Below are 22,657 nucleotides of genomic sequence, written 5' to 3' on the forward strand. Positions count from 1 at the left end.
TATTCAAGTAATTGCTGTGACTCAAGTGGAGTTTCGTCAATTTTGTCCTCATTTGAGGAGGGAGTCTTACTTTAAGATCAGAAGCAAACTTAAGAAACAGACACAAGTGAATTATTGGACACGACCTATCCTGAACATGCTCAGGATTCACAACTCTAAATAAAAAAGAGAGATGAGTTGCCTGGACTAGGCATTGACCTTGAAATGTAAGACCGGACTCAACAATTGTACTGACCATGATGACTGATTCGCATAGGGGAATGCCCCTAGTTCAAGGATTATGATAGTGAACTCTGAAGGACTTAGCAAAATATTCTTGAAAAAGGTTGCCCTTAGAGTAAGAAAGGACCAAAGGTACAAGCAAGATTGGATCATCTGGACCAGGCATGATCAGATCATGAGATTGCATAATCGAAAGATTGTGAGATTCTGCTCCTGCCAGTTAGGGGATGGCATGAAGATACGATCGAATCGTATGACAGGAGAATGAAAGACGCACGATCAAGAGATTAGATGAGATAGTATAAGATTGCTTTCAACAGATAGATCATGAATGACTAATCCTATGAGATCTTTGAAAATGATGGGATTTATATCCTAACCCCAAAGGAAAAATTTTTAATCTTCACACATTTTATCAGTGTTACCTGAAGGCATCAACCTTACTCCTAATCTAGCGGAGTGGAGAGAGGATCTCGACTCATGACTTTGTTCGTGTATCTAAGGACCGATCGTAGCCATTGGAAAATGGACTACGGCCTAATCTAGACACAAATGGGTAAGATATCCTAAACTAGGCTCACACACGTGATGCACATGTGTTCGTATACTACATGCATGTGTGGGTTAATCTAGGGGTAAGGCCAAGAGTTCCCTTAGCGCGAATCCCTGTTCGATATACTGTACCAGTGTCCGGCGTATCAGTACGTGAACAAGAGATCCGTTTACGTACCATAAAGGTACTAGGCTAAGGGTGGAATGCTTCTCTAGCACAGAGGCACCAGGTGATGAAATCCCAGTCAACCATGTTAGATAACACTCCGGGTTCCTAAAATAGGATGTGTGTGCATGTGAAATGCAAGGGTTTAGATGCAAGTGATATAAGTGTGTGCAATAAGTTTACGCAATCTATGATGCCTTCAGGTTTTGTTAGATTGAGTTTAAGTAAAATGTGATGAGAAAATAAAACAAGACAAACTAATCTAACAAATATAGAGTTTTTATGAGCCAGTTAAATTAAATTCAAATGAATTATCTTTTGGAATTTTAATGAAGTTAGGTGGTCCCCAGCAGAGTCGCCAGACTGTGGGACATGATCCCGCGAGAGGGGCGTGGGGCGCGAGCCGCCGCGCGCTCTCCTTTGGTCTCTCGTTCCCACGCGATTGGCGTGTGCATTTTAATATTGATTTGAATTCGTCTTTCCTGTGGACTTGGGATCACTAAGGCAATCCGAATTCCACACGAAAGAGACTGACAGAGTCGCCACCTAGATGTGAGATCTAGGACCCGTAATTAACCAGAAATCTAGACTCGCTACCTGGTTACAAGAATGGAAGGTATGGGGAGTTATCCACCACATGCACCATTCCTGCCCGATAATCGGTCTTCGATTCCAAAAGCTAACTCTTTTAAATTTATTTTAAATGGCTCATTCAACTCTATGTTAATGTGCGAACTAAGTGACATGCATCCTAGAATCTAATTTCAATGTGAATCCTAGATGTGTATCTTGATTTATTAATTTGTCTGGATTCATTCTAAGTGAAAGTTCTCCTAGAATTCTAATTTCATGGAAAACCCTAACTGATTTGATTAAGTATTTACAAGAAAATTAATATACAAAACACCACAATTTGTTGTGGTGCCGACTCGCGGGTGGTATGCCGTCAGACATCCAAGCTGCCTACGTACCCAAGCCTCACTGGGATCAGAGTCGACGTAGTTCGGTGCACCTAAGCTAAGCTACATATGCCTAACTCAACTAAGACACCGACCTAGACGGGATTGACTGTTTCAACAGTTTTAAGAGAAGTTGTTTAATTCAAGTTGAGGATTTTATTATCTTAGGATTTCATCGAAGATGCTATATGATTCTTATCTAAATGCAAGTTGTCCCTTAGACTAATGCAGGTTAGCCTACATCCTAGTCTACTAGGCATGTCTTAGGGAAAGATGAGGTGACTAGTGTAACTAGACCTATGGTACGGTTGCTATACATAGCAAGCGTCCGTGATGAGGCTGGACTCCTAACTCTAGGACTCCCTAAAACTTAGGACACGACACAACACTAGTGTTCCTAAATTGGGCTCTAATGGTTCTTAGATTGGAAACCATAATCCAATGGTTCCGGAAGACTCGAGACAAATCAATTCAAATTCTTGAAGTTAATTAATTTCAGATTTCATGGATTTTCGATTTATGGACACTTGAGGATTACCAATGGTTCTAGGGTTCACCAATTTCAGCCCAGAATAGCATCCAAGGAAGGGAATCGTGCGTTCTTTCCTTGCGCAATTTAATACTTAGGTTATAACATCTTATTGCCTGGCATATCTCAGGATTTCCGTGGACAGTAACCTCGGAGCCAACAACATGCTATAGCTTAAGTATTCAAATTGTCAAAGATCGGTTGCAATTGGGATACGTTTATGGATGCACTGACCATTTTTCCAGGGAATTCTAATGATCCTAAGATTTCTGTTTCAATGGATTAAGGAGTTAATGTGTGACAGAGATTTAAGGTTCTTTAGAAATATTCAGATGATTTTCAATTAATTTCGGATTTTCAATGAATTTTATCAATTTTAAACATATGAGTGATTTTACAAGTGAAATTGTAGCAAACGAATTCGAAATGAGTTGAAATTTCTACAGCAGCAAGATATGATGAAATGTAGCTTACGGAAAGAGTTTTACAGATTTTTACATTAAGCTCATATTTAATTTCGATTTAACAATTGATTGACCAGATTGCACAAATAACACAGAAACCACTAGAAATATGAATCTAAATTCAATGAAATTTCTACAGTAATAAGATATAAGTAAAAATAACATACTGAGAAATTTTCATGAATTTTGGAAACCATTTACTATCAGTTTCAGATTTTTTAATTTTCAGACCAGATTATGAATTAACCCTACATCCCATATGAAAACAGATCCAAATCACTTGAAACTTTTACAGTAACTATAAATGTGAGATTGAAGACTACTGTAAAAAATTTAAGAATTTTAGTTGTGATCTGATGTCAGTAACAATTCCTCCAAAAGCTGGTAAATTTCAAAGAAAGCATAAAATAATATACCAAACAAATTCTCAAAATTCTCAAAATTTCATGGTAGAATGTACTGGTATCATATTAGTTTCCCACGAAATTTCATTAATTTTGGAATTCATTTAGTATATATTTTATTTTCGAAACACTCATGGAGATCATGATTTTGAGGATACATATTTAATTTTCAACTAAATCCAATTAAATACTAAAAATCATGCAAATATACCAAATAATTCTAGAAAAATCTAAAAATTAAGTACCTACCTGTGATCGAAATCCTCGCCGAATCCGAGAGCCGAAAAATTCGAAAATCGCACCGCCGCTTGATTCGCTTCCGCTTTCTTTCTCTTTTTCTTTGTTTTATTTTCTTTTATATTTTTTTTTATATGGAACAAGGGAGAGAGATGGGGAGAAACAAATAAGGAGAGAAAGTAGATAATGATAGTGTGAGAGTGAGAGAGTGAGAGATATTGAGGGAGAGAAAGAGAAAACTATCCAAAAACAATGTGTTGTTTTTTTTCTCCTCCTCTCATCACCTCTCTTTATATAGTGAAAAACTTAGTGGAGAGGTGGAAATAAACAATGAGAATGGTGGGTGTGGTGGAGAATAATGGAAATAAACAATGAGAATGGTGGGTGTGGTGGAGAATAATGGAATATATAATGGTAATGGTGGGAATTGTGGTGGGGAATAATGGAATATATAATGTGAATGGTGGGTGTGGTGGAGAATAATGGAAATAAACAATGGTAATTGTGGGAATGGTGGTGGGAATAATGGAATATATAATGGTAATGGTGGGAATGGTGGTGGGAATAATGGAATATATAATGGTAATGGTGGGAATGGTGGTGGGGATAATGGAATATATAATGGTAATGGTGGGAATGGTGGTGGGAATAATGGAATATATAATGGTAATGGTGGGAATGGTGGTGGGGATAATGGAATATATAATGGTAATGGTGGGAATGGTGGTGGGGATAATGGAATATATAATGGTAATGGAGATAATGGTGTTATTTTAAAGGAAAAAATGAAGTTAGTGGAAATGGTAGAGAAAGTTAAGTCATGCTAATGGTGAGTCCCACATCAGCGGGTTCCGCACAAGCGGGTCCCACATCAGCGGGCCCTACACAAGCGGGTCCCACATCAGCGGGTCCCACACAAACGGGTCCCACATCAGCGGGTCCCACACAAACGGGTCCCACACTAGCAGGTCCCACACTAGCAGGTCCCACACCAGCGGGTCCCACACAAACGGGTACAAATTCTCCCTAGTTTAGATTTTTCTGAATAATCCTTCTCAACATTTAGCGGGAAAATGCGAAACACGACGGAAATGACCAAAAATATTTAGAAATGTAACAAACGGATGCGGGAAAGAAAGACATTGGAAAACCGACGGAAAACAAACCCTAATTTCTTTATCGATTAAGGTAGAGCAAAATGGGGTGTCTACATTCGGTAATTTTCATTCTCCATTAAAAACCCTTCAAAAAGATCAAACCGTGTAACACAGGTTCGGTAATTTCTATCTCTATTAAAAAAACCTTCAAAAGGAATGAAGAATTTACCATCTTTGATCAATTTCACTAATGGGCCAGTCATCTCTTACCAAGAATAACTGGGAGCGCATGATCTTTGCTGAAAGCAAAACTCAAATAGATTGATGAGATTTTCAGGTGCTGACTCTCTTTAATAGGTGAGAAGCATTCTGACGAGGTTTGAAGGATGCATGAGTAGATATCCCAATTATCATTGTAATATCTTTTATGACTAGTATGATGTGCTTCCATGACAAGGTCTTAAGAAAGCAAAACCAAGGTAAGTAGGAAAAATTTGAGTTTGCATGGGTTTTTTTCTTTGGTATAGTTGTAAGACCAACTCTACAAAAGCTGAACGTAAGAATTCTTCATTTTGCTCAGTGCTTGAGGCTTTGATGTTTCAGGCAGGTCTGAATAACAAATCTCTTGCCCTTCTTTGGTTTCTGAAACCAGGATCTACTCTAGATTTTTCTTTACATTTCGGAAGGTGTACACCCATTCTCTCCAGTGCCAAACACTTTGGATTCTAAAAGAAAACAATGAGAAACAAGGAACAGACTCCTAAGGACTCTTTCAAAGAAGACTTACAATATTCATGGGACTTGACTAAATTTTGATTCACCCTTAGATAAAATGTGTTATTTTGTTATAGTAAGGTTAGCCACTCTTAGAGTACTCTCAAAAACCATGTCAAGAGGACCTAATTTCCTCCATCGAGATCTCCGCCATGGTTATACCCCTTTCGGATTGCTCGGTTTTAATGCCCCTAGTTTAACAAGGTGTCAAAGTAAGTCTTGCTGACACTATTCGGATTCCAGGATCCTGCCCTGTGTAGAGGTCTCTTCTCTGTCTCCTTGATTTCTCTTTTCGGAAGAAGTCAAAATTAATGTCTTCCAAGTTTTCAGTCTAAAATGCCACTTATCTCAACTTTTGCTTTCCAAGCTTTCAGTCTAAAAGACTACTTATCTCAACTTTTGTTTTCCATGCTTTCAGTCTAAAAGACTACCTGTTTCAACTTTTGCTTGCACTCAAACTTGGGAATTCTACGTAACTGAGGAACTCCTTCTGTTTCTATTCAACTCAACTTTTCATTGGAAGTATTTGCCTCTGACTAGATTGTCTCTTCAAGTTTTCAATCCAGCATACCACTACCCTTACTTTCTGATAAGTCAATCCCTTTGCTTGTTGACTTAGCAAGAAAAACGACTTTCACCTTTCTCTAGGCCGCCCTTTCGGGTTTTCAACCTAGCGGGTCTTCAGACTCTCATTCTTTTCTTTCTGTTTTTCTTTTCATTCGCCTCGAACCTTTGCTTGTTTCACCAGAAGGACTTTCTAGGTGGGCTCGGGTTCAAAAGGGTTGAATACCTAAGGTTCTAAGGATTTGGACTGAATCTGGTCTAGCCAGACTACCTACGTACCCCAAAAATGGAGGATCAGGTCCGCGTAGTTCACTTAGGGATTTTTCAAAGAACGGTTTAGCATTTAGCTTCAAAATTTTGAAAAGGGAATGATTTAACTTTTATCCCAAAGGTTTGACCGAACCTGAATTAATCAAGTTGCCTACGTACCCCTGAAGAAATGGGGATCAGGTCCGACGTAGTTCGGGCGCATAAATGCCCCAGGTTTATAATGTGTTTGAAAAGAAGTTGTTTTAATTTTGCTTTTGGCCCAAAGGGTTTACAAATGGATTTTAAAACATTAGGATTTTGGCTATAAAAGCTCAAACGATCAAGGATGGCCTCCTGATGTATTTGATGTACAAGCTCTTTTGTTTAAGGTTCAAAGCCTTTGAAAAAAAAAATTTCGAGGAGTCTGGCGGTTTTCTGGCAAAACTTCAACCACTGTGCTCCATTCCCATCTCGAAGATCTTGAATTTATGCTCAAGATACCACAACTTTGTCTGAAAATCTTCTCTCAATATTTCATCAACTCCACAGGATGTCTGACGTTCAACTCCTTAGAATTTTACTCTTCAACTGGATGTCTAAAGCAGATGAAGTCTTGCTTTGCTCAACGACAGGGCATTCCCCTGGTTTATCCTTATAGGATCAAGCAAGACTACCTCAAACCCTTCTAAACAGGTTTATCAATTCTTTGCGCTCCTCGGGAGATAAAATTTTGCCACTCCATCTTTTCCGAGTTTCGGATTTCGATACCACTATCAATGGCTTCGATTTCTTCTTTAATTGGCTATGCTCGACGCTCTTCCTCTCATGTGACCATCTTTCAGATTTCGAGGTGAATTTCGTCTGCATTCTCATCCGAGAAGGGGGTCTTTAGTTGTTTAAACATTAGATCTTAAGAGTGAATCATAGAGTATCAAAGATACGAAATCAACAATTTTATTGAATTGAAGATTGTAAGTACATTGATGATTTTTGACACGCCTCGATGGGCTCTTCATCAGTTCTGATAGAAAACAGAACAATGACTCTATATAAGAAAGACTGACATATATTACACTTCTCTTTTTTCTTTTTTTAACATCTACATAACTGAACTTTTTCAACTTAGAGAGAAGAAAGTTGATGTACACTCAATGAAAGACAAATCTAACAACACAGGACACTTCTTCAAAGGTAGTGAACTGACACTGAAAGCTTATAGGTGATACACCTTTCCTCATGATAATGATAACTATAAAGTTCGATCCCTGAGTAGGAATCCCAGAAAAGGCAACTCCACAAGGTCTAGGTTAAATGGGGCAACAAAAGGCTTATAATGACAATGTGGGTAAAATAATAGACTGCCTGGATCAAGTATGATTGGAAATGGTCAGTCTTTAGAAAAATGGTCTTTCGTTAAACATAGACTCTTGACTTGGAAGCACACACACTAGATCAATAGTCATGGGATAAAGATTCTGAACAAATAGAGAAAAGAGTAATCTTGAAACACACCAAAGGGTATTTTATTCTGAAAATCAAAGAAATACTGTTTATGAAGGTTAAAGAAAAATAAACAGTGATAATATGACCTACATCAACAGGGTCTCAATGAATTCTCAATCCACACCTTCAAGTCTTTTTTGAGTATAAATGCTCTTCTTTTGGGAATGAAAGAGTCAGGAACGATAAACATCCCTAATCAAAATAAGTTTCGATCTCAGCGATGATCATGTACTCAAAGAATACAGGTAAGATCAAACTTTTGCATTAATGATTTTGATATGATCCAAGGGTAAAAGATATATGATAGGTAAACATGGATCAATGGAAAAACAATGGCTCAGATAATAGATCATGGCCATAAGAATGACAAAAGTAGGGTCAAAGACCAGATCTAAAATCTGAATGATGGATATCAACAACTGTACGATCAATATGATCAAAAATGATAGACCATGGTCATAAGGACAGCAAATGAGCTATCGGCCAGATCTCAAGACAAAACAAGTTGACAAATAAGGATCTAACCCTACTGAATGATGTATACATGGGAATCAAGACAATGTAGACTGACTCCAAAGGATAGCAATCATGTTCAATATGTTTTGGATAAAATCCAGCAGCATAAAAGCTATACAAGGAGGTCAAAGTCCATACTAAGTAAACTGACTCTAAAGAGTAGCAGTCATGCTCAAAATGATGTTCTGGATAAAATCCGGCAGCATAACGGCTATACAAGGGATCACCCTAGCTCAATCAAAAGTATATGAATAATGGTTACTAGAGAAAGGTGATCAACAGATGAACTAACCAAAGGTGAGAATATACAACAATAACGGGTCAAATCCTATAATCAACAGATCAAGGATTAAACCCAGCCAAGGTAATGGCGGTAAAAATCCACTGACTAGATCTAGATCTGAATTCAGTATGGATATAACCGATTGAAATGAATAAGGAATCTCTGACTATGAGGAGAACTCTAATACACATAATCAGTATATATAGGTATATACACATACACACAAATCCTAACCAGGGGCACCAGCCCTAATTCTAATCTTGCTGAGTCAAGAAAATCTTGACTTAAGACAGACTGATAAGTGTACTAAGACCACATTGTAGCCATGTAAAATGAGCTACCCTAGTTTACAAATGGGTCAAAGATCCTAACTCTAGGCTCCACATGTGTGAGCAACACATGTTCGACCCTAAATGGATGCAATATACTTTATATAAACACGGGTACTTCCTAGTTGGGATTCACTAAGTCAGTACGTATATACATAATATATAAAACAAAGTAGGGCTCCGGACTCAATCTACCGGGTACTATGCGTATGAAACATACTTAATATATATAACACAAGTACACCTAGTGTTATACATAGTATGCTTCATTGCTCATCGGCTGCTGTAAACACAAGTGCACCGAGTGTTTATGGCTGCAGCGCTGGCACATAGCTTGGAAATAGATTCAACAGTACCATCAGGGTAAAGACATCCCAGTCGGGCACGCATTGAATCTATCCCGTGGAGCCAAGAAGGAAAAACAATGAAACAAATATGATAATGCATGATGTGTAGTGTGTGAATCCCTCGTTTTAATTACACACTTATCTGGTGCCCCTGGATTCTAACGATAGAATTCCCATTTAAAATGATTTTAGCTCAAATTTCTCCAAAGTTAGTAAAAATGGCATTTTTATAGAGTTAGGCAATGTTTCAAAAACTCCCCAGCAGAGTCGCCAGCCTGTGGACCCAGATCCGAAAGAGTTAGTGAGGTGAGGGAACTTGTCCCCCACCATCCTCTGGATCATCCACGTGAATGAGAGCTCTGCCAAGGAACTCTCGAAACGGATGCCACCCTCATAGCATAGCACGAGTGGCGATATAAAAAGAAAGAGATATGTCTTGATCCGGAGCTAGGGCTCGAAACCGAGACATACCTAAAATATACTCAGAGTCGCCATCCATGGATATGCCATGGAACCCTAAAATCAAATCCTCTGTGCAATGGATAACCAGAAATATATATGGGTTCGTGCCTGGTTACGAATGGAGAAGGTCTGAGAGCACCCCCAATTCGTCCGAGTGCAAGCACTTGGTCTCTTATGCCATTTTCATTAACTCCAAAGAAGTTTGAGTAAAAATCATGTGAAATGTGAACAATCCTCAGGAGTCGTCTACCTAAGTATGCATTTCCTGAGAAAACAAATAATAAGCACACATAAAATAAAATGAAAGATGTGTCACCTAAGCATAGCTAGGTTATGAGTGACAAGCCTAATGGGTGTCTAAGTTCTGATGTGCAAACACATGCAAGCTATAACTAAAGGTATAGGATCAGTACAAGAGAGTAAGAAAATATAACAAAATATATAATATAACAACGCAACAAATCCTAAGACTCTAAATGATTCGCCCGAGTCCTCGGATGGTCTGATGTTCATCCAAAGAAGCCTACGTATCCCCGCCTCCACGAGAATCAAGGCAACGTAGTTCTTCGCACCTATTCTAAGCTATGATGCCTAAGACACCTAAACCTCTATCCTAGACTCGATCTAAAAGACCGGACTAGTTATTAAAGCTTCTTGAACGATTATTTAAATTCCAGTGAATTGTAGATTTTAGGACACCCTATATGCCCTAACTAAATGCAGGTTAGCCCTAGGCTAATGCAGGTAGTTCCTACAACCTATGTGTAACTAGGCTGTGTTTTCTAAGGAAAACGAAGGGTGGACTAACGTATCCTACTCTAGTCATCACTCGGCGATGTGGATCGCCGACAAATCGGACGGAGGCGCTCCTATAACTCTAGGACAGACCCCTAACTCTAAAACAAGCACACACAAACAAACAATCAAACAACCTATCAAAAGAAACCCCTAACTCTAAAACTCTCTATCTAGGAGAAACTCCTAGCTCTAGAGGAAGATCTTTTGAAAACAGGGTTTTAAAGGTTGCTTATTCAAAAAGATTTAAAATGCAATTTATAAAAGTTTGGCTGGACATGGGATATAAATCCCAAGCTGCACTACGTACCTCGTGGGAGATGATCAAGCCAACATAGTTCGAAACGAACTCTCTTAATACGCTACTTCTAAAACACTCAACACTTTAGGCTTTTTAAAGGTTTTTCAACTGTTTTTTATGTTTTAAATTTCTAATGTTTTTGAGTTTTAAAATATTCAATGTTTTTGGATTTTAAAACTTTTTCCAATGTTTTCGGATTTCAAATTTTTGATGTTTTTAGATTTTAAAATATTCCAATGCTTTTGGATTCTTAAATGTTTTCATCCTTCAAGGGGACACGCAAGCATAACCACAAACTAGGGCAAAGCCCTAAATCAAAAGGGGAAACCCCGAACAAACAATAAGCGTCTCAAAGAAACGAACCACAACACGCAAAGAAGTGCCCCAAGAACAGAGAAAACAAATCTAAGATTTCAAACAAGCAAAGCTCTAATAAGACTGAGTTAGTCTCTAATCAAAGTGGAATAATGATAACTCTAAAGGAGAAACTCCTAACTAATAACACTAAAGAGGGGTGCAAATGATTCAGAGACTCTTTAATAACCCCACGAAAAGATGAATGAGTCAAAGACTCTCCGATAACACTGCTAAGCAAGATAACCGAGTCAAAGACTCCCTACTAAGGACAAATGAGTCAGAGACTCTCTAATAACCACCTAAAGACAACTGAGTCAAAGATTCTTAACAACACTACCTGAAGGATGAGGGAGTCAACGACTCTCTAATAAAAACCACTAACGAAGACAAATGAGCCAAAGGCTCTCTAATACCACAACTCAAAGGAGGAATGAGTCAAGGACTCTCTAAAGGGAGCTGCTCTAAAATAAGGCTAGGTAAGCCTTCTAAAAAAGGAGAACCTCTAAATGAGACAAGGCTTGTCTCCAAATAGGAGCTCTACAAATGAGGCACTGTATCCCCCCTACAAGCTACTCTCTATAAGACTAGGGGAAACTTTCTCAGATACAAAGCACTAAACTACGAGGCTCGTCTCCAAGGCAGGATCGCCTTAAAGAGACAAAGCATGTCTCCTATGGGGTGATTCACTAGGGATACAAAACTTCTCCGAAGGGGGGGATTAAACATTTAAAAGTTCCCAAAAGACTGTGCAAGTCCACTATATAAAAGAGGGGGACGCTACTTGAACTGAGCAAGTCCCCCAAAGATGGGCTTGGAACAATGGTCCCACCGTAAGGACCATTTGCGCTGCTCATTGGGTTTTCCCGCCCAGGACTCACTGCGATTTGATGAAAAAGCCCGGCTATGATGCCGGCCAAGGCGGAGGTGGCTGCACTTTTCAGATTGCAAAGCCCCTGCCCCAGAAGCATTCTCACGAAATAAAGAAACTTTAGGAGGGAGCTCCAGAGCTGGGTTGTAAAGAGATGCAGTTGCGATATGCATTTCAGGTACCCCCGAAATGCCCTTAGGGCTGACGAGATGAGCAGCTGCTCCAATGGACATCCATTTACAGGCAGCAATGACAGCAGCGCTGGGATCATCTCTTCTTGATGATGGGACAGAATGTATAAGCTTGCTCATTAACACGGGGAGAGTAACTTGGACCTCCTGCCTGATAGTTAAAAACAAAATCCAATGAAGTAATGCCCACTCCATTAGGCAAGCCTTCAGTAACAACTGCACCCTCCATGCCCACACTGCCATTTCCAGACTGAGATGCATGATGCTTCGTATGTGATGCTACTACTCCTGACTGTTAAAGGGAATAGAGCACACGGGATTCTTGCTTCTTGAAACCATCTTTAACAACATAGAAGTTGTCACTTCTGAACGCAAAACCATGCCAATGGGAACGCTACTAACAGGAGATGGATAACTTGTCTTAACTTCCTTTAAGACCATACTCCCTAACCTTCAGAGTATCAGCTTTCCTACTAGAAGTTGTCTCCAGTATCTGAGTTTCGACACCCAGTTTCATATTATTAGGACCACCATATTGTACAGCCTTCCACTTCTACGAGAATAAGCTAAAGAAAAATCAAATCTGCAGGCGCTGATTCAGTCACTTTCATCAGACCTCAAAACTTAAGGTGATTTCCGTAAACTCTGTTATATAGAACAAACAGTTCTACACAAATACCATTTGTAATAAACAAGAGATATGACCAAACCAGAAGCTGATTCACAAGGTTCAAATCACCGATCATGATCAGAGTACAGCAAAACATCATCAAATCTATGATAAAACTCAACTATGTATGATAAGATGACCAAAATTCAGAACAGAACTCATATCCATGATAAGATGCTCATCGAGCCACAAATAAAACTCAAATCCAAGTCAAATGACTACCACCAGCTATGGATTCAAACAGAGTAACACGCAAGTATTGTATTTTACAATTTAATGAGAAATGCCTTACCTTCTTTCTTACCTCTCGAAGAAACTTTGCACTCATTTGATTCCGCTTTTAATCGATCTAGCATTCTCGAAACTTGATTTTGCCTTTGAAAACGATATTCCTGAACTTGAAGCTTGAATTTGAGAAGGCAATGGTAGAATGAAAGCAAAAAATGATCGAATTTAAGATGGATATTTAAATCTAAGAGAGAAGAAGCTGAATCTCAGGTTTATAAGGGCTGGAATAATCAGATCTTGAAGTAGGAAATCCAGCCGGAGCTTGTGTTCTTGCGGAAAATGATCGGAATCCAATGAATTCCACCGGAGAAAATGGGTTTGGGTCAAAATAAATGGGTTAGGGTTTGAGTTTCCAAGGCCAAGAACATGGTAGAGATGAAGAGATTTGAGATGACAGAAATTGATTGAGGCAGAGAACATAGATGCCTAAATGATGTAGGCTCCGGTCGGAGTTCCGGCAAGTTCGCCGGAGAAGATGGCCGAAGGAAGAAATTTCCTCTCTCTCTCTCTCTCTCTCTCTCTCTCTCTCTCTCAGATTAGGGAAAACCTAATCGAAACAAATCCTTCAATTTCATATCTTAGATCTCAGATCTGAGATTCCTCTTTATTTTCTATGAAAAATGAACCGTCTCCCTCTTTCAAATCTACGAAGATAGAGAAGATCAGATCCCGACAGATCTTGCGGATGGAGATAGAAATGGGTACTCTCGCCGGAATTCTGCTCGGAGAAGAAATAAAAAATGGAGAGATGAGAGTTAGGGTTTCAAAGGAGGTTTGTAGATTACGAGATCTATATCAAACAAACGGAGACTAACCAAACTCCGATCAGACCTGAGCTCCGGCGAGCTTAGCCGGAGAAGATCTGGAAATCCCCCTTTTTCCGATCTCTATCTCTCCCTCTGTGAATTTTCTCGACGAAAATGAATCGTCCCCCCCCTCTTGATTTTTTTTTCGAGCTTATAAACAGAAAATGAGGCTATTGATATTAGCACTCCCCATTTTGATGGGCGCAAAAAATAATGATGGGAGCACGACTTTTGATAAGCGCGCAAATTAGCTGCGTAAAAAAACGAGCTAATTCAACCCCCGCTTGTAAAAATAGTAGATTTGTATCATTTTCCTCCCGCGGACAGCCCTTGCTTTGACCAGTTCAACCCCCTTATTGCATGTATTACACTACATAATCTATCCCCCTTATTTGCCCGGCAAACCGTGACAGATCTTGACGAAATTTTGAGAGGATCCTAGTGAGATCCTAACCTAGCTTAGGATGCAATTTGAGATTTTAACTCACTGATTTGACGAGGTTTTGCCCAAGCAATGCGAACTTGGGTCCGGTCAAAATGGGGTGTCTACAACATGAAATGCATTTTATACAACTTGAAGACAAATCTAGTTCAGGTACCTGAACAGTAAAGTGAAATTCATGGTGAACGGTCCCAAGATAATCTGCAACCTCCTTCCTGGCCTTCAAATCAGATGAACCCTGAGTAATAAACAGAGGAAATTGGATTTGTAGTAAATCCCTAGTTGAAATTCTACTTAGGGGAAAGGTATAATTGGCATGTTATACTAACCTCAAGTCCAACTCGAAAGGAATGAAGTTGTGCTCCCCATTGCTTGGCAGCCCTAGTCCCAGCCAAATGACGTGCTGTAACAGCAGCAACTAATGATGAATCAAGCCCCCCCAGAGAGCAACACACCAAAGGGTACATCATGTTAGAGAATAAAATCATATTAAGATCAAATCTCCTCAGATTTGATTTGATTGGGCTATATTGAGTAGTTGGGTTAGATTAGGCTAGCGAATTAGATTAGGTTTATCTATTTCCCTTCCTATCATGATCTATTTCTATGTTTATCCCTATGGGTGTTTTATATAAACACACATTAGGGCTCTTTGTAAAGCATCTAAGATATCAAAGTTTAGTGAAATCCTTAAAATTCTTCATGGTATCAGAGCCAACGATGTAGACCTTGATCACACGTTTGGAGATTTCATTTTCGGGCGGACGGCCCTGGCCTTGCTCGCCATCCTTGCCGTCCGCCTGGCCCAAGTAAAGCTTCTGTTCTCCTATTCATCATTTTATGTTTCACAGGTTTCTTAGGCCTTTTTCTGAGATTTGCACACCCCTTCCTCTTGTTCAAAGTGAAATCACCCCAATATTTGATATCCACACCATCATTTTCCTTCTATTGGAACAATATATTGTCAATGCCATTTTTTGCTCTACAATTGCTATCTGCTATCAAAAGTCGCTAATTGTCGTTTCTCTTTATCTTCTCTTCATTTTCATTCTCTTTATCTTTGAACTTCTATTTCAATCTTTGATTTTCCATTTCAATCGAGGTGCCTTTCTTCAAGGTGCGTGCTTGAAATAAATCGCTCTACTAAGTTGAGGGGCCTTGATTCTTTAAGGTTCGTGCCTGAGAGAGTCAACTTCCATGAGGATCGGTACTTGCCGACCCATGTGTCTGGCCCATTGAGGTCCATTCTCACCCATCGAGGCACCCTTTTGCCCATCGAGGCTTTGGTCCATTGTGACTCATTTCTAGAAGGTTCGGTTTTCAAAACCGGCCTAAAGACTCACTCATTCAGGCTTGAGTCCAATTCAGTTCTTTGAGGCTCTGCGCGGTTCATCTTTCATGCGACACATTCTTCAACAACAAGCGACAATTCATCTTTAGCAATACCAACAACAGGCGGACATCAATCGTAACAGTGTGCAGCAAAAAAATTTACATTTCTTTTTGGGGATATCTATTGTAATCAAACGAATATCGATTTTCATTCCATATACGTCTGAGGGGGCATGTTAGAGAATAAAATCAGATTAAGATCAAATCTCCTCAGATTTGATTTGATTGGGCTATATTGAGTAGTTGGGTTAGATTAGGCTAGTGAATTAGATTAGGTTTATCTATTTCGCTTCCTATCATGATCTCTTTCTATGTTTACCCCTATGGGTGTTTTATATAAACACACATTAGGGCTCTTTGTAAAGCATCTAAGATATCAAAGTTTAGTGAAATCCTTAAAATTCTTCACATCAGTCATCAACCTCTTAATCGCAGCCTGTGAAATGTACAAGAAAAATTGATTTCTTTAGTGACGTGAGTCATGAAAACTGACGAATGCACTAAGCAAACACCATCGCACATAGATGGAAGAAAAAAGAAAGGAAACATATAAGATATATATGTACGAAGGACACCATGAATTTCTATTATGCAGGCTTCTATAATTAGGCTTCTATTATCATAACAAGATTAATATACGCAATGTTTTTACTATGGCACTCTAGGAATCTCTATATATGTGAAGCTAACTACTTTTTTTTATGCAATATTGGAATTTGATTTCGAGGTTTCTCAGTGGAAAATCTTTCAAAACATATTGCAATTCGAGTTGCTCACATCTTCAAACGCCTTTCTCAAAACCAGTGGATCGTATGGAGTTGAAGGAATGGCCTCTGAATACCAAGGGTGGTTATACCATCTCCGAAAGCCACCTGCATTCATTTCAAAGAAATAGTTAAAAAAACAAAGCTCAATAAACAATCAAAAAGCTCAAAAAGCTCCTCAGGGATAACTCTGTCACCTTCTTTACTGGAATATATGTGACCAGGAGGAAAGCTCTCAAAATGTTCGCAATCATCATTCAGTCCCTTCATTTCAGATGAAATCCAAACAGAACCTGTAAAGAAATGAAGAATAGAAAGAAGAAACAAAATTGTGTTCCGAGCTCTTTTGTTAACAGTCACAAGTCACAACTCATAGCAGGTTAGGAGAGAAATAACTTTGTCAAAATTGGAATTTTGATTCGGAAACAGAAAACACTCCACATAGATCAGAGACAGAGCAATGAAATAACATAGAGATGCTTAATTACCATCAAGTCCCCAGCCAATGTAGAGGGATGTGATCCCTATCGCATCTCGGGCGATGATGAAACTGTTGTCACGTGTGTCCAACAGCACGAATGAGAACATTCCATCCAACATGTCCACAAAATCTTCTCCATATTCTTCATACTATTAGAGTAAGAACATAATTACAAGTTACTTACAATAAAAGACCTAGAAATCAAAGAAGTGAAAATTCCCAAAGCCCAAATGAAAACAGAAAAGTCTACTGTTGTGTTTGAAACATTGAATTAATTCATCTAATCATTCATCAACTGGGCTTGTACATTAGAATTCAAAACAATCAAACTTTGAAGTAGTGAGGTGGGGATAAGTCAAGATAATTAAAGTCCTAAAAATTCACCAACTTTGGAATCAGAAACACTCACCAGATGGGCAATAACATCGCAGTCGCTACCAGTTCGGAATTCATGATTAGATAAGCATTTCCTAAGCTCTTCATGGTTGTAAATCTCTCCATTCACCTATTTCAAACATCATCGTCCTTTAGTCAATTATCGAGCAATCGAAAATACATAAAAGAAGAAGAAAATTGTGATTATGTTGAGAGAAGAACTCTAAAAAGTAAAAACAAAAAAGAACAAATTGAAGCATTTTTTCCATGAGGAAACTATAACATGTCCCAATTGTCAACATTAACAAGCAAAAAGAATTAATTTCCAAATACCGTCACAACGATGACTTTGTCCTCATTAAAGAGCGGTTGATCTCCGGAAGCAGGATCGATGATCACTAGCCGTTGATGGGCTAAAAAGAAGCCCCCATGTTGGTAGATTCCACTCCAATCTGGCCCTCTGTGCTTCAATCTGCCAAAACAAACCATCTACATCAACTCATGTGATTTCCATACAAAAACATAAGATCAAATTCAGTCTTATGTTATTATGTTATTTACTCCATCCCCACATCATAGACTACAGTTTCTTTAGCATAAACACAATTCACTTGCCAAATAATTTGTTAGAGATTTTCGAAATAAAGTGTATTCTATTTCCCACCGTCAGTTTTTTCATCAACATAATTATTATTAAAACAGAAGGAAACAAAAAGTAGATAAAAATTAAATAAATAATATTATTGGGCATGTGGGCTGTTGTTTATAGAAGAATTTTGTATCACATCATCAGAAAGTCAGGCTTATTTTTTTCGGAGATAACTATCCTAGGTAGGTCTTGCGCGATGGGACAGTGCAGGGATATGTAACATGACAAGCATAGAAGGGCATGGTGAAGAAAATGAAAGGCGCCATCTAGACTAGAAATAGCAAATTATATGTAGAAAATGATATTTCCAACCCCTTTAGTCAGGATTTTCACCCCATTTCTGGTTTATCTTTTCTTGAAATAAGATTATTTTCAAGAAAATATTTGGAAAGCACAAACAAAAGGGAAGAAAACACAGCCATTTTTTGTGGGAATAAACAAGTGGGTGTGAAAATGCTGGAAAAGGGGGTGGACATATCATTTCAATATATACAAGCCATGCCCCAAAATCTTACTCATCAGACTATCGGGAAGTTAATATTTGTAGAGGCTGAATCCATAGCATTATGGGAAGGCCTAACAGATAAAATTTTTGGCATGAATCATATAACAATATATCCATTTACTCAACACTTTGCCTACTAAATGTTGATAGCATTTCTGGAATTGTAACAATCTTCAACAAGTTAGAGAAGTGTAGAAGAAAGGGAAATGATATCAGCGTAAAAATGTTTTGATATTCTCACTAACTCATCTTGTCTTTTTGCATCAAAGGTAATAGCAGTTCCCAAAAAGCTCTCAGAAGCCAATTAAAATAGAAAAGCCAAGCTGGCTTTGTGCCATAATTAAAACATGTTGTGCTGGTAACAATTCCCTAAGGAGAAATAGTGTCATTATACAAATGGGGAAATGATCTCAACACGACCATGTTTTGATATTTGCACTAACCTAGCCAATTGTCTCTTAGTATTTAAAGAGCTATTAAAAGCTTATTACAGTTCCCAAAAACACTCTCACACGCCCGTTAAAATAGAAAAGACAAGCTAGAACCGCGCATATAGCAAAAGGTGGTCATGCTCATATCATTTTCCTAAAGAAATTCCAACTAATCATCGAAATGAAAAGTCACAGGTTCAACCCTGACCCACCAAACAAACTAACCCCAGGGAACAAAAGTGGGGTGAAAAGACGTGGAAAACACAATCAAACAAAAGTGAAAGCTCAAGATTTTACAAAAGAACATTCATTACTAAAGAAGGAAACAAACATTTCTCAAGCTTTTAGAGAAGATAATCCATTAAAAAACAAGTAGAAGAAGAGAGATTGCCTGCGAGAAAGCTCGAGAACTCGGACGCGTTTCGACCGAGAATCGTCCGAGCAACCTAGAACTGCTAGTATTCCACACATGACGACTCTAATTCTCTCTCAAAAAACACAGAATAACAAAAGAACGAACGAGTATTTATAGAGAGAATTGTAGAGAGAGAGATTTGAAGCGGCCCCGTTGCATTGCGCGCAGAGACGAGTGCGAGGAATCTTCACCGAACGAGCTACTTCCAAGAAATGGGACCCACAGAGGCTAACCTTATTGTGCCACGTGTCTACACGTACTTTTCATTTTCCTAAGATTTTGGCGACGTTTATCCATTTCTGTACCAGAAGCTGACTCAGCAACGACCATCTTAGCCAATGAAGAAAGACGAGTGCTCGTTTTTCAACCGTACACATGTCGACGATAGGCACAGTCAGGATATTCGTCATGCCAGTCAATTCTTTAGACTGCGAAAAATCTCTGCCATCCAAATTTATGGTACATGGTGAGTTCTTTAATCTGAACCGTCCATGTTTGTTTACTCATCGTGGATGGGTTTCTATTGAAAAAATATCACTGTGGTCACATCTGACGACTAAGCCAAAGGGAGACTAGTGCTAAACTGCTAATAGTAAAAGTGACATTCTTTATAAATTCTACATACCATTTCTCAACTCAAATGGTTAGAAAAATTCTCCATAATTGGGGCCCACAGGCTCCATGGCCAATAATCAATATTATCCATTAAGCAAAAAACCTTGTTCACACCATATTATGTGCCACATTATTTTTTTTTCCATTTTATATTAAATATGGGAGAAATGATAGAATGAAGGGCGCCCTTGCAAAAATCAGCTTCAAGGGTGCCCTTGTTGGTTAATTTCTGCAAATTGTGGAGTGAAAAAAGTGGAAACCGTGTTGACTTTGCAAAAATCAATAAGTAAGCGCTCTTGAAGCTGATTTTTGCAAAAGCACCGTTCATTCTATCATTCCTCTAATTATGGAGGCTAGATTAATTTGTAAGCGACCCTTTGTTCCAGGAAGTGATTGATTAGCAACATATATAATCTGGATTAACAAAATTTGGTATAGTTGATATGATGGGTCCTATTGACGACCGACTCTTCGCATGTCACATGCTGAATGGAGATCATACGTTCAGGATTGAAGCATGCAAGGAATCAATGGCATGGATAAATCTTAAGTGGATATAATTTCCATCACCATTGATCAAGTGGCTAAAATCAGGAGGATCTGCTATGGGCAATAAGCTAACCTGTGATGGATGATAAATTGATAGATCAAAGGCAGTGTGTCCATTGTTGTAACGATAATCATCCTTTTTAATTGATTTTTTTTTCGTACTATGTCAAATTTACAGGATAAACAAACTCTCTGAGGTATTTTGGACACTTTCCATCAGGTAGGGGTTTTTTAAGTCAATTTTCTATGAGATAAGGCATTTTGGTCATTTTCTAAGAGATAAGAGACTTTTGACTATTTTTATGAAATATGGGTGTTTTGGTTATTTTAATGTTTTGGTCATTTCTAATGAGGACGTAGTATTTTGGTACATTTTTTTTTATTTGTGTAGGGTTTTTTTATTTAGTTTTCCTAGGTGTGTGTGTGTGTGTGTGTGAGAGAGAGAGAGAGAGAGAGATATGAGGGTTTTTTTTTTAAAGGGTTTTTTTTTTTTTTTTAAAGGATAGAAGAGACAGATGCATGAGAGTCTTGAAAAATTACACCTAGCATATTTTTTTTTCGAAATGGTGATAGATATATTTCGAAATGGTGATGAGTACAACAAAAAAGAGATAATACAAGGAAAAGAAAAGAAAAAATCAAGGAGGAGGAAAATAAAAAATCTCCAACGATGTTCAGTTAACCCCATCGCTTGCTAACGATCTGCCTCACTATTAGCGGAATGGCGGACGTGCTCGAAACGAACAGGGTGGCCATCCACATGATCATGAATCTCATCAATAAAGTCCGCAAATCTCCACAGACTTAATTGATGAGATGGTTGGATTATACCTTATGACTGAGTCCCCATTCCTTGCTAAATGATCCACCTCATTCTTACATGGTTGGATTACACGCGATTTTGGTTCTATTGTGAAAACGACTCTTTTTGTTTCTTTTTCGGTGCTTACGGATATTAAAAATCAACAAAATTAATTTTTGAACAAACATGCTTTTCCTTATTTATAATTTTAAAAACAAGAAATTAAAGTAGAAGAATTGTGAGAAATTATACGGTTCCCAACCATGAAGTCAAGTGTAGGTTGTACAATAAAAGTACCACGCTTGATATTTGACACAACAAATCCTTAAAAAGTGGTCTGCTGTTGGATCAAATATCAAAGGTGGTTCCTCCCACACTTGACTTTACAGCCGGGCACCATATAAATCATCAAGAAACGTATATGAAAAAAATAGCCAAGCAGCGAATATATCTCAGCCCACATCACATCCATGGTTTTAAATCTCAACCGAAATCCGAAATTTCGGTCCGAAATGTAAGGAATTTCATCAAATAATCTGGATTTTATTCATTATTTAATATTCTCCAGAAATTTCAGCCTAAATTACCAAAATTTTGGTAATTTCGGCCGAAATTTTGTATGAGATAAAATATTGTTTTTTTTTTTTTAATGTTAATTTGATCCAACGATTCAGGGTGCAATCTCAATGTACAAAATAAAAAACCCTCTCTTTTACTTTTTCTTCTTCTTTTCCTCTTAAGTATGAGGGGATTGAACATGATGCCTAATGGTGTCAAACCAACTAAGCTAGATGCTCAATCCCTTATATACCCCTTCTCTAGAAGAGAGAAAATGGAGGCCCTGTGCACGAGGCTCCCGCCATTGTGGGGTCTGGGAGGGCTACATGTACACAGTTTTACCCCTGCTTTGTAAAGAGACTGTTTCCGTGAATCAAACCTGTGACCACCAGGTCACAATGGAGCAACCTTACCGTTGCGCCAAGGCTCGCCCTCTTCTCTAGAAGAGACAAATGACACAAAAATAGAAAAAGTATAAGAAATGACACAGAAAATAGAAAAGGGAGATGATAAATGCGCCCCCCTCTTTGGATAAATGCGCTCTTTTGAAAGGATTTTGAATAGAGGGCGCATTTCTCTGGAGAGGGGGCATATTTATCATCTCCCAAAAAAGTTGTAAAGATTACGAATGGAAGAAAGAATTCTTTCGGGGAAATGATAACCCCACCCCAACAACAACACCCACGCACGCACCCACCCACTGTTTCCGTGAGAATGGTTCACTGCTTGAGAATAAATTCACCCCC

The 22,657-nt window shown here is 38.5% G+C and overlaps 1 pseudogene across 1 annotated transcript in view; it reads right to left on the bottom strand.

Moving 5' to 3' along the window:
• Window positions 1–19,529, bottom strand: part of LOC143880372 (asparagine synthetase [glutamine-hydrolyzing]-like) — a 50,481-nt pseudogene extending 30,952 nt beyond the window's left edge. The window contains exons 1-9 of the transcript XR_013251667.1: window positions 19,364–19,529; window positions 17,721–17,859; window positions 17,422–17,517; window positions 17,020–17,161; window positions 16,729–16,824; window positions 16,545–16,639; window positions 16,181–16,203; window positions 14,705–14,844; window positions 14,533–14,613 (exon numbers count right to left, since the gene is read on the bottom strand). The product of XR_013251667.1 is annotated as an asparagine synthetase [glutamine-hydrolyzing]-like (transcript). The remainder of the gene's footprint in view (window positions 1–14,532; window positions 14,614–14,704; window positions 14,845–16,180; window positions 16,204–16,544; window positions 16,640–16,728; window positions 16,825–17,019; window positions 17,162–17,421; window positions 17,518–17,720; window positions 17,860–19,363) is intronic.
• Between the last annotated feature and the right edge of the window lie 3,128 nt (window positions 19,530–22,657).

Source organism: Tasmannia lanceolata, unplaced genomic scaffold (assembly GCF_043159265.1).
Source record: "Tasmannia lanceolata isolate RefF3 unplaced genomic scaffold, GAP_Taslan_0.1 ptg000006l, whole genome shotgun sequence".
In the NCBI taxonomy this organism is placed as follows: domain Eukaryota; kingdom Viridiplantae; phylum Streptophyta; class Magnoliopsida; order Canellales; family Winteraceae; genus Tasmannia; species Tasmannia lanceolata.